Genomic DNA, 10,600 nt, shown 5'->3' on the forward strand with positions numbered 1-10,600 from the left:
AGTTCTCAGCACAAAGGAGATTTATTTGCCCCAGAGGGACAGAGGGCAGGAAATTAGATATAAAGACAGAAGATAGAGGATGAAGGAGAAGGGAATGGGGGAGTGAGGAAGGGATATTTGTCCTGGAAGGACTAAGGATAGAAAAGAGACAGACATGGTACATAGGAAAATAGTGTTTATAAAGGGAAAGGGAAAACCCTGTGTTAGGATGAGGTGTTTTAATTTCAGTTGAACAGGTTCATTACATGAGCCAAAGGGGACTTTTGATTACTGAACTTTAATACTTTGACAGCTGGACTTTGGTGGTCAGCCTCAGGAGGAGGAAGTGGCCAAATAAGGGAATAGACCTTGGTGGCCAGCTTTAGGAGTGTAATCTAATTTTTTTTTTTATCAAGGCAGAGGGAATCGGGGAGAAGGGCAAGGACGACCAGAGCCAGGCTCATCATTCTTGAGCTCACCAGAGTACCTTCACTCCCACTTTTTTGTTTTATTATTGGGTGGCTGGGTGTTGGGTAAGTTGGCATTGTTCTCTCTGGTTGCTTCCTACTGGCATTGGGGCATCATTGTTAAGGGACCTAAGGAAGCTGGGTTGCTGGTCAAGGCCAGGAAGTGTAGTCTGTGAGGCTGGACCAGGATGCAGATTCCTAGGAAATAGCTGAGGCTAGCACTGGAGTTACTGGTGCAGTCTGTAGTTGATCTGAAACCTGTTGGGACAGAGATAAAGCTAAGGAGTTTAGAAAAAACATTCTAATCTTGGATGTATATTTGAGACAATTAGGTCTATGGTCCTGGTAGCTGGGAAGAGGAGTTCCAAGACCAGGGAAAGGGGGAGAGATCCATCCTCAGGACTAGGCAATAGGCAGGAGAACTTAGGCTGTTGGTTGGCAGGAGGACATACTTGGAGTCAGTCTGGAGTTCTTGACCAGGAATATTTAGCTTGGCTACATAAGGTTAATTGGGGAACAACTGCTTTCTGAAAGCCGGGTCTGGATGTGCTGGAAGAATACAATTTGAGAGGCTTTTGTTACATCAAAATAGTCTTTCCTGGGATGTTTAGGTGTTAGGTTCTGAAACTGAAATATTGTAGGGACATGGATGATTGGGAAGGCGTTTGGCAAATGGTGAGAGGAACAGTCTGTAGCAGGTTTGGGGGGCTGGTGTGGGAAGGTTAAGAGAACTTGGCTTTGGTTCCCAAAGGGGAACTTAGATGGTCAAGAGGACAAGCAGTCAGTAGTGGGGTTGGGGCACTGGCAACTGTGGTATCAGTGGTGAGAGGGAGTGCAACTAATGGAGGGCTTTGAAGAAAGTCATCGGATGTATTGAAGGAGGCTAGCAGTGAAGCTGAGGAGAGTTTGTTAGATGACCTTGACCAAAGTGAGGGTTTGGCCATGAGAATGAATTTCGAGTGTAGGATTTGTTCACATGTTTGATGATTGAGGATGTCTGGAAAGTTATTGAACATAGAGAACTGAATTGGTAGTGGATGTCTGGCAATCATTGGGACAGAAGAAAAGTAGGAGTGTGAGAAGAGAGATGAGATTTGTGGGTAACAGGTGATCTTGAAAGAACAGGTACCAGAGGGTGAGGATGAATGTTGATAGTGGAGGGGTCAGTCTGGTGTGACAGTCTGACAGGAAGGAGCTGCCATCCTTATAAAAGTGTAGGCAGAAGTCGTTTATAGGACCCTCTTGTGTATGAGAAGGATGGGGGAGGAGGTGTTTGAGAGTGTCTTGGCAGGAGTAAAGGGGGTCTTGGGAATGTTGGGGTAAAGGGATACGTGTGAATGGGTTGAGGGGAGAGCAGGTAAGGAATGTGAGTAGTGAGTTTTCAATAAGAGAAGTTTGGAGAGATGGAATCCAAGACAGTGGACAAGATTGGAGCCTTTTGTAAGGTAGGAGTTGAGGGAGATATTTGTGGGAATAGATTGTAAGAAGGGATCCCAGAGTTAATTTGTTAGATTCAGAGGTGAGCAGAGAGGCTGCAGCAAGAATCCATAGAAGGTGAGCCATGGTAGCATTTTGGAGAGAGAAAGGACAGGCCAAAGGTTGGTCGTACGAAGTGTTCATGTATTTGGGAAGTGGAAGGACAGAAAGGTCTGTGTAGATCTGGGAGGCAGATGCCTGAGCTACAAGGAGATGATGTTAAGCTTAAGGAACCGTTTGTGGATGGGAGGAAGGGGACAGTCCAGAAGTGGCTTGGTATAGGGAGTGTATCAGGAGTGAGTATTTAGGGATCTATGAGGGGAGGACTTTGGCCATGAGGGCAGAGATAAGAAGTGGAGAGGGGCAAGGCGGCTTAAAGGTGTCTATGTGTTGGTGTGAGAGAGAATTTAAGGTAGGTGACTTGGGGAGAGGAGAGTTGAGCTTTGGAAGGTGAGGTCTGCTAACTTCTGGAACAGAGGAAATTGAGGAGTGAGCCGGTGTCAGATTGGCTATCAGAGAGGGAAGAATTATAAAGGAACAGGTTATCTATATTCTGAAACAGGCAGTAGGAAAAGGGGGAAGGCAGGCCAAGTCTGTAGTGAGTACCTGGCCAAAGAGTTTGGCACTTCCCCTGAATCCCTGAGAAAGGACAGTTAAGGTCAGTTGTTGGTATTGTTGATTATCAGGATCCATTTATATGAAGGTCTTGGAAGTGGACATCCAGGAGTATGTTGTCAGGGATAATGGAGAAGATTGTAACATGAATTGCTAAACAATCTTATTAATAAAAAACTCAGAGCCAGATTAGGGTAAAAGCTGAAAGATCAGAGAGGCAGAGCAGCCAGTTACTAGTTCTTAACTCTACAAAATCCTCCTCCACGCCTGGCGGTGGTGGCACAGGCCTTTATCCCAGTACTTGGGAGGCAGAGCCAGGCGGATCTCTGTGAGTTCGAGGCCAGCCTGGTCTCCAAAGTGAGTTCCAGGAAAGGCTCAAAGCTACACAGAGAAACCCTCTCTCGAAAAAAACAAAAAACAAAAAACAAAAACAAAACAAAACAAAACAAAACAAAAAACAACCACAAAAAATCCTCCTCCACAAGACATCAAGCTTCTCTTTCCACCCCATCTTATCACTTCCTCTCTTTGTCCAGCTCTATTACTTCTTGTCTGTCTGTATAGACCTCCAGACTTCTATGGTTAACTAGTGGCTAGCTCCTCCTTCTGATTTTCAGGCAAGCTTTATTTGTTATAGCACAGATAAAATATCACCACAGAGGATAGCCGGAAGGTTAGAGCCTTAAGGGTATAAAGAGACAGCAGTTAATGGAATGAAGGTCCTGGACTAGGTGGAAGGTTCCCTTAGTTTTTCTGACTTTCAATATGGGAGTACTGTAGGGTGAAGAAGAGAGGTGGAGAAGACATTTGGATGAAAGAGACTGAATAGGTTTGAGGCCTCTGAGACTGGTCAAGGGTAGGGAGTATTGGGCTTTGGAGAGTAGGGTCTTTAAGTGTAATATAAAGGGGTTTATGATGTTCAACAAGGGAAGGGGAGGTGGTATCCCACACAATGGGGTTGACAAAGAAGTGGGCAGAGGGCAAAAGAGGTTTGGGGATTTGGGAGAGTGGGGAGTGCATAAACAGAAGCTGAGGAGAGAAAAGAAAAAGGGGGATGTAGCAGTGTTCTGGGAGCTGCTGCCAGGGTAAAAGGCACAGCGAATGCCAGTTTTGGAGAGAACATCCCTTCCTGGTAAGGGAATAGGGCACGAGGCTATGAGGAGAAAGCTATGGGAAAAGGACAAGTCTTTGAAGGAACAAGTTAAAGAAGGAGTTTGGAGGAGTCTGGAGGACTGGCCATGTACTCTGGCTATGGATGAGAGAGAGAGGTGAGTGGGACCCCAAAATTCTTTCAGAACAGAAAAAGTGGGCTCGGCATCCAGGAGGAACATGATGAAGTGATTTGACACAAGAAGTGAGACCCCAGGCTCCTGGAGAGTAATTGGTGTGTAGTTTTATAAAAGAGCCTGGGTCTCATCTGCTAGGTCCAGTAGGTCCAATAGAGGTGCTAGAAAGCTGGGTGACCCCTGGGGGCAATCCGATTCCCAGTGGCCCTCTTGGTGACATTTAAGACATGGTTAGTTAGATGTGTGAGGATTTGGGCAGCCCAGACCCAGTGGCCTTCCTTGCCACATTTGAATCAAAGGTCTGGTGGTTCCTTCTGGCCTGACACCCTCTTTTTAGAGAAAGTCACTGCTGGTTTGGCAGACAATGAAGGGTTAATTTCCTCAGTCAAAAAGGAAAAGGCAACATTGGATGGGGTGAGGCTTTGAGGACATCTGCTGATGGCGAAGAGACTACTTCCTTGGATGAGATTTACATGCTTTTAAAAATGTATATTTATATACTTTATGTTTGTGAGTGTTATTCCTGCATGTGTCTTGCACCACTTGCAAGTTTGGTGCCCACAGTGGTCAGAGGATGGTATCATATCCCCTGGAATTAGAGTGATAAATGGTTGTGAGCCACCATGTAGATGCTGGGAGCCAAAGCCGGGTCCTTCACTTTTAACCACTGAGCCATCTGTCCAGGCCCTGATTTGGAGGAGAGCATCTGTCTTAAGCTAAGTGCTTTAGGAATATGCTGAGAGTTGTGGGTTCTTGTGCCTGGTAAAGGTAGTATTCTCGGGTGAAGAAGATGGGGTGAACTGGGACAACACAGGAAAAGAGTCACCTGGGGATGTCATTTCAGTTGGAGATCTGCCATCATGATTTTGCACAAATTCACCCCAAAGTTGACTTCACTGTTAATGGGAATCAGCTCCCCATGGTGGGAAATGCTCTCTCCAGTGGCACCACTTCCAGTCACACAACAGGAATTTTCTAGAGACAGCTTTAAGTCATTAACAGCCAGCCCTCTTAGCATCTGAGCAATGGATGTGTGGATTGAGTAAAGGGATCTGGGTGGAGCAACACCTGGCATTTTGTTTTATGGGTCTTTAAAACAATTTGAAAAAGATTTTCACATGTCAGCATGTGTTTGTGTAGCATGTGCATGAAGTATCTGAAGAGGCTGGAAAAGAACATCAGATCCCCTAGAACTGGAGTTGCAAATGATAGGAAGCACTGTGTGAGTGCTGGGCATTGAACCAGGGTCCTCTGGAAGAGCAGCCAGTACTCTTACACAATGAGCTGTCTCTCCAGCCATTGTTTTTGTTTTTTTGAGACACTGTCTCTTGCATCCCAGGTTGGCTTCAAATTCCGTATGTAGCCAAAGGTGACCTTGAACTTCTGGTGCTCTTGTTTCTATCCACTGAGTGCTAGAATTACAGGCATGAAATAGTGAATCCAGTTTTATTCTGTTTAGGGGCTTCATCCAGGGCTTTACAAAGGGTAGGCAAACACTCCTCCAACTGAGTTACATCCTCAGCCCTATTGTATTAGTCTTCATCTCCCAAATGCCTTATGGTTGGTAGGCATTCTATATATGAGTGCCTTGAAGTATGGAACAGTTGAGATACCACTTTTGTGACAAATTAATGATTTCCTTTGAGCACCTTTTCTAGGTATTGAAGATAATACTTAGTACTTGTGATAAGAATATTTCAAATGCCTCATATGTCATCCATCCTTAACACAAGGAAAGATCAGACAGATTTTTCCATGATGACTTAGGATGACAATTCAGGAACCTCAAATGCCTTGCTGGGGTGCAATCAGTAGGAGTCAGCCTTCTCAACTCTAAGGTGAATATTGGGAGGCTCTGTACACAGCAGCCTGCTGGGCTGTCAGGAAGAAGCTGCCATGGCTCTTAATAGGACCCTGGCTCCTCACTACTTTCTTCAACTTCACATCTCTGCCGCTTGAGAAATCCCATGATCAAAGATGTCAGGTTGTCGAGAAAATAAGCTGTGAGTTATGTCCTAAGGGCCTCTCCTAGAGAGGATTATGAGTCTTTCATGCTCCCGGTGAACGACAGATGATGAATCGGGTGTTAAAACATGTTTGTGCTTGGTTCTCACTTGCAGTCTTATTCTGCATCCTGGCCCTCTCTAAACTTCAACTGTGAGAGCCATGTGTTCTGAATTGATTCTTTAGTACTGACAGTTGGATTATTCAAATGAGAGAGAAAGTTGGCTTGGCAAATTCCATCGTTCCTGGTGTTGAGAAACTGAAGAAGAGACCAAGCTTGCTTCCATTCATTTTCTGACGTAGAACCACTAATGTTTTATTTTTGTTGCTGTGAGCTGAGATTTGAAAGCAGAGAAGAAAACAGAATGGAGTGTTAGTAAAGAAGATTCAGTTTGTGTTTCAGTAATAGTAACCATGAGGGTATTTTTTTCTTCTGCCCCCTTTTTAAATTCTGTGTGGTGCAAAGAGGCTTACTTTTGTCTCTGACTCAACTGGAGTGTGTGTGTGTGTGTGTGTGTGTGTGTGTGTGTGTGTGTGTGTGTGTGTGTGCATGTGCATGTGCATCAATGTACAGGTGCACATGTATGTGGAAGCCAGAGCAGCACTCCTGGTATTGCTCCTCAGGTCCATTCCTGTTCATCTTTTCTAGAGACAGGCTTTCTCACTTGGCTAGTACAGGAGGAAAGACTGACTGGCTGTGGAGCCCCGGGGGTCCATCTGTCCTCCTTTCCCTGTGCTGTTATGGTAAGTGTGTGGCACCATGTTTATCCATCTAGTTTTTGAAATGGGAGTCCTGGGGACTGAACTCAGGTCTCCCAGTTTGCAAGGTAAGTACTTTACTGCCTGAGCTGTCTTCCTAGTCCACCAGAGGTGTTGTCTTCTACATGACAGAAGAACTAAAAATGAATTGAGGAGTGAACATTAGCATCATCTATTGAGGCATTTTGATCAGTGAGGTGTTATAATCAGCTCCACAAGAGCAAATTGTGTGCCTTTCTCTCTCCAACTCCACTTCTGGTGATGTCCTACTAATAGCTTGAAATGGGCCACAGTGACCATATGGATAGCAAAAATATTGACACTGTGAGTCAGCCCACCCCGCCTCCACATATACCCAGAGAGCCTGTAGATAAACATTCACCAGCACACCACTTGTCCCTAGACCTTAACAACATACAATGATGCTTTTTGTTCAAGGCCCCCTTCTTGGATGAACAAAACAAATTAGACTCCAGAGAACTTGGAGCTTTGAATTGCTAGACTGTTGAGGTCAGAAGAGACAACATCAGTAATTTAATCATTTCATTTTCTTTTTAACCAAATGGCTCACAACAGAAAGCAAGTTGTACAGATCGTGTATTGTACAGAGAGGAAGGTTGGGATTAGAGAGAAGTCTCTTGACTCTCTGGCTAGAGGATTAAAATATTTTATCATATTAATAATATAAAGGTAATATTTCAAAATGGGAAACAATAATGAAATTGAACAAGACATATATTAGCAATTACAAGTGGTTTCCAATTCATGATGGTTTGACATTTTGATGTTGTGAAAGCCGTATGCATTTCACTACAAATCATCCTCAGAGTTTTGACCTTTGATATTTCTCTAAGCTAGTGATAGGGTGCTAAGATACCCTCTTGAGAAGATGGGCAGCATCAGTGAGCCATAGTTCCTAGTTAACCACGAAATCCTGAGAGTAAACAACCAGGACCCTGCAGTGTGCTGGGCCATTAAACCCTGATATTTGTTAGATGGCATTTATGAGATACAGTCCTGACTCAGGGTATTTTCAACTCACAGTGCATGTGTCTAGATAATATCTTACTATGAGCTGAGAAGCAGCTGTAATTTTGTCAATATCTAATGTTTCTAATTATTGAGTACATATTATGTTCTGGGCATAGAACTGGCAGCTTAAAATAGTATCTAATTTAACCTCTATCACTATCATCTATGTTTTCCACTTTACCAAAAAGACTCAAATACAAGAGCAGTTGTGTGGCTTGTATATTCACAAAACTAATACTAAGACGAAACTGGGATTTAGATGAGGTACTTCTAGCTTCAAAATTTGCCCTTCCTCACATGGAAGATTGCTTAATTGTTTTTATTTATTTTGAGGTTTTTTGAGAGAGTTTCATGTCACTGAAGTTGGCCTTGAACTTGCTATGTCGTGGAGGCATGTGTTATCCTACTAGGCTTGTAGTTCATTTATGGCCATGACATTAGCAGGCTGAGGTTGCACTTGAGTCGGGGAGCGAGCTTTATTTAACCTGAAAATACTTTGGCTTGGGCATGGTGGCACACTAATGCAGACACTTGGCTTAGAAGGTGCAGGCAAGAGAACTAAGGACACAAGGTCAGCTTTAGCTACATAGTGTGCTTGAGGTAAGCCTGGGCACACAAGACCCCGATTAAACAAAACAAAACTAAATTAAACTGAAGCCAACAAGAAAGCAGAAAAAAAATGAGACCTTCCTCTTAAAGCACACTGTTGCTTAGAAAGTGCTGTTTTTCATACAAACCTGTGCAGGAAAACAAGCTGCCATTTTCTGAGGTTAGCTTCATGCTGCTGCAAATGCCCCCTGAGCCTGAGAGATGCCTGCTGTGTCCTGTTGCTTTGGTCCTGCTGGGAAAATTCACTGATGGAGTGTTGATTGCTCCACTGATAACCTGCCATCTATCAATTTGCTTGATGTGTGTGCTAGCTGTTTATGTGGTTTACTGGAAAGAAATTTGACACAGCTTCTGTTTTCCATATAGGAAATAAAGTGCTCTCTCTCTCTCTCTCTCTCTCTCTCTCTCTCTCTCTTTCTCTCTCTCTCAGCTTTGATCATATGTGGCTATATACATGTATGCCTCTGATTATCTATGAATCTCCCAGTTTATAACAAAAATTCTCCTAAGTGAAAGCAATTCCTCATGGATTAAATGTAGCTCATAACATAGGATAGATGCATAATTTTTTTAAAAAATATGTTTTTTTAAAACACATTTAAAACCCATGGCCCCATGCTAAGCAAGCAAGCGCTCTACTACTGAACACTATTTTCCAATCCTCTTCTTACTTGCTATTTTGAGACATGGTCTTCCTTAGTTGCTCAAGCTTGCCTCCAATTTGTTTTGTAGCCCATGCAGGCCTTAGATTTGTGACAGTCTTGCCTTAGCCTCTCTAGTAGCTGGAATCACAGACCTACACTGCCACATCCAGGTTATGAAGCTGAAGAATATACCTCCTTAAGCAAATTGATTCTTTTTCTTTTTTCCTCCCGAGACATTGTATCATGTAAGCCAGTTTAGTTTTGAATTCGATACATAACCAAGGGTGACACTGAGCTCCTGATCTTCCTGTTTCCACCTCTATAGTGCTGGGATTATAGGCTGCAGTGAACAAATGAAAAGGCTTGAAAGCATATATGTTCCTGCTGAAGCCTGGACGTGGAAGGATGTAATGAGTAGGTGTTTAAGAACAGCTGTGTATGGAAGCAAAACTTGGAATCAAAGACCAAATGTGGATTGACCTATTCACATGATGCTATATTGGATGAACACAGGTACCCAAGTATTCGGGCAGGTAGATGCTGCTATATTTACCTGGAGCCTGAGAACAGCCTTTCTCCCTTCGTCAGTAATGTTCCAGTAGGCTGAGGATGCAGCTACAACAGGAGAATACAGTGAGTCCAGAGTCAAGAGTTGGGGTGTGGGGGGACCTACTCAATGACTTAGCTCTTTGAAGTGACCAAGGGAGTGAGTGAGGAGTGGAGACACAAGTCGCAATCAAATGGTCTTCTTGGTCAGAGACTGTTTTGGTATCTATAGCTGGTTGTCAAGCCACCGCACAGCTGTGGCTTTAAAAAATGATAATTGTGTGCTCACTTTGGCAGCACATATGCTAAATAAAAAAAATGGAATGATACAGACAAGATTAGCATGGCCCCTGTGCAAGGATGACATACAAATTCGTGAAGTGTTCCATATAAAAAAATAAAAAATAAATGATAATCGTTTCTTTTTCTCACTACCATGAAGATTGACTGGACTCAGCAAGGTAGTTTGCCCTATGATCTCTCTGGTTGTTTCTATTAGGGGGGAGTTGAAGGTGGGGCAATCTCAGTGTTCATCTGGGTGAACATCTCTAGCTCTTTGTGGTCTCTCTAACATGGCAGCTACTTAGCAGTGGGACTTCTTACATGGTAGATGAAAGCCATCAAAAAGGTGTCCAATCATAGAGGATCCCCTTTGCCTGGCTGAAGAAAGAGGGGGTAACAGAAACCCAACCTTTTCTAGTTCCAGCTTCAGTTTTCTTTTTATTATTTTAATTTTTTAGGTAAAATACAATTGTACCACACTTCTCCCTACCATCTCTTATCTTCAACCCTCCCGTTCTCTTCCTCCTTCCTTCTCAAATTCATGGCCTCTTCTTCTTTAACCATTATTGTTACATATTTATACAAATGAATACATACATAAATACAGCCTACTGAGTCCATTTAGTATTGCTTGTATGTATATGTTTCAAGTCTGCCCAGTTAGTACTGGATATTTCTGGGGAAGACTAATTCTCCTTCTCTCAGCATTCCTTAATAGCCTATATCTTTTCATCTAGGGTGGAGTTCATCAGATTTGCCCCTCCCATGATAGAATGACTATTGGTGGTGTCCTTGCTCAGGTCTTCTTTAGGCAGCCACCTCATGAAGTCTTAATGGTGAAGCTTCCCTGTCATTTGTAGGAGACACATCTTACAACCTTTCCTGCAATCAGGTTTTCATG

At 43.4% G+C, this 10,600-nt stretch overlaps 1 non-coding gene across 1 annotated transcript; it reads left to right on the forward strand.

Annotated features, from left to right (window-relative positions):
- The first annotated feature begins 9,709 nt into the window (after positions 1-9,709).
- On the forward strand, positions 9,710-9,812 carry LOC118574858. The gene has a single exon (XR_004943755.1). It is a non-coding gene; the product is annotated as a U6 spliceosomal RNA (small nuclear RNA).
- The last annotated feature ends 788 nt before the right edge of the window (positions 9,813-10,600 follow it).

Source organism: Onychomys torridus, chromosome X, assembly GCF_903995425.1.
Source record: "Onychomys torridus chromosome X, mOncTor1.1, whole genome shotgun sequence".
In the NCBI taxonomy this organism is placed as follows: domain Eukaryota; kingdom Metazoa; phylum Chordata; class Mammalia; order Rodentia; family Cricetidae; genus Onychomys; species Onychomys torridus.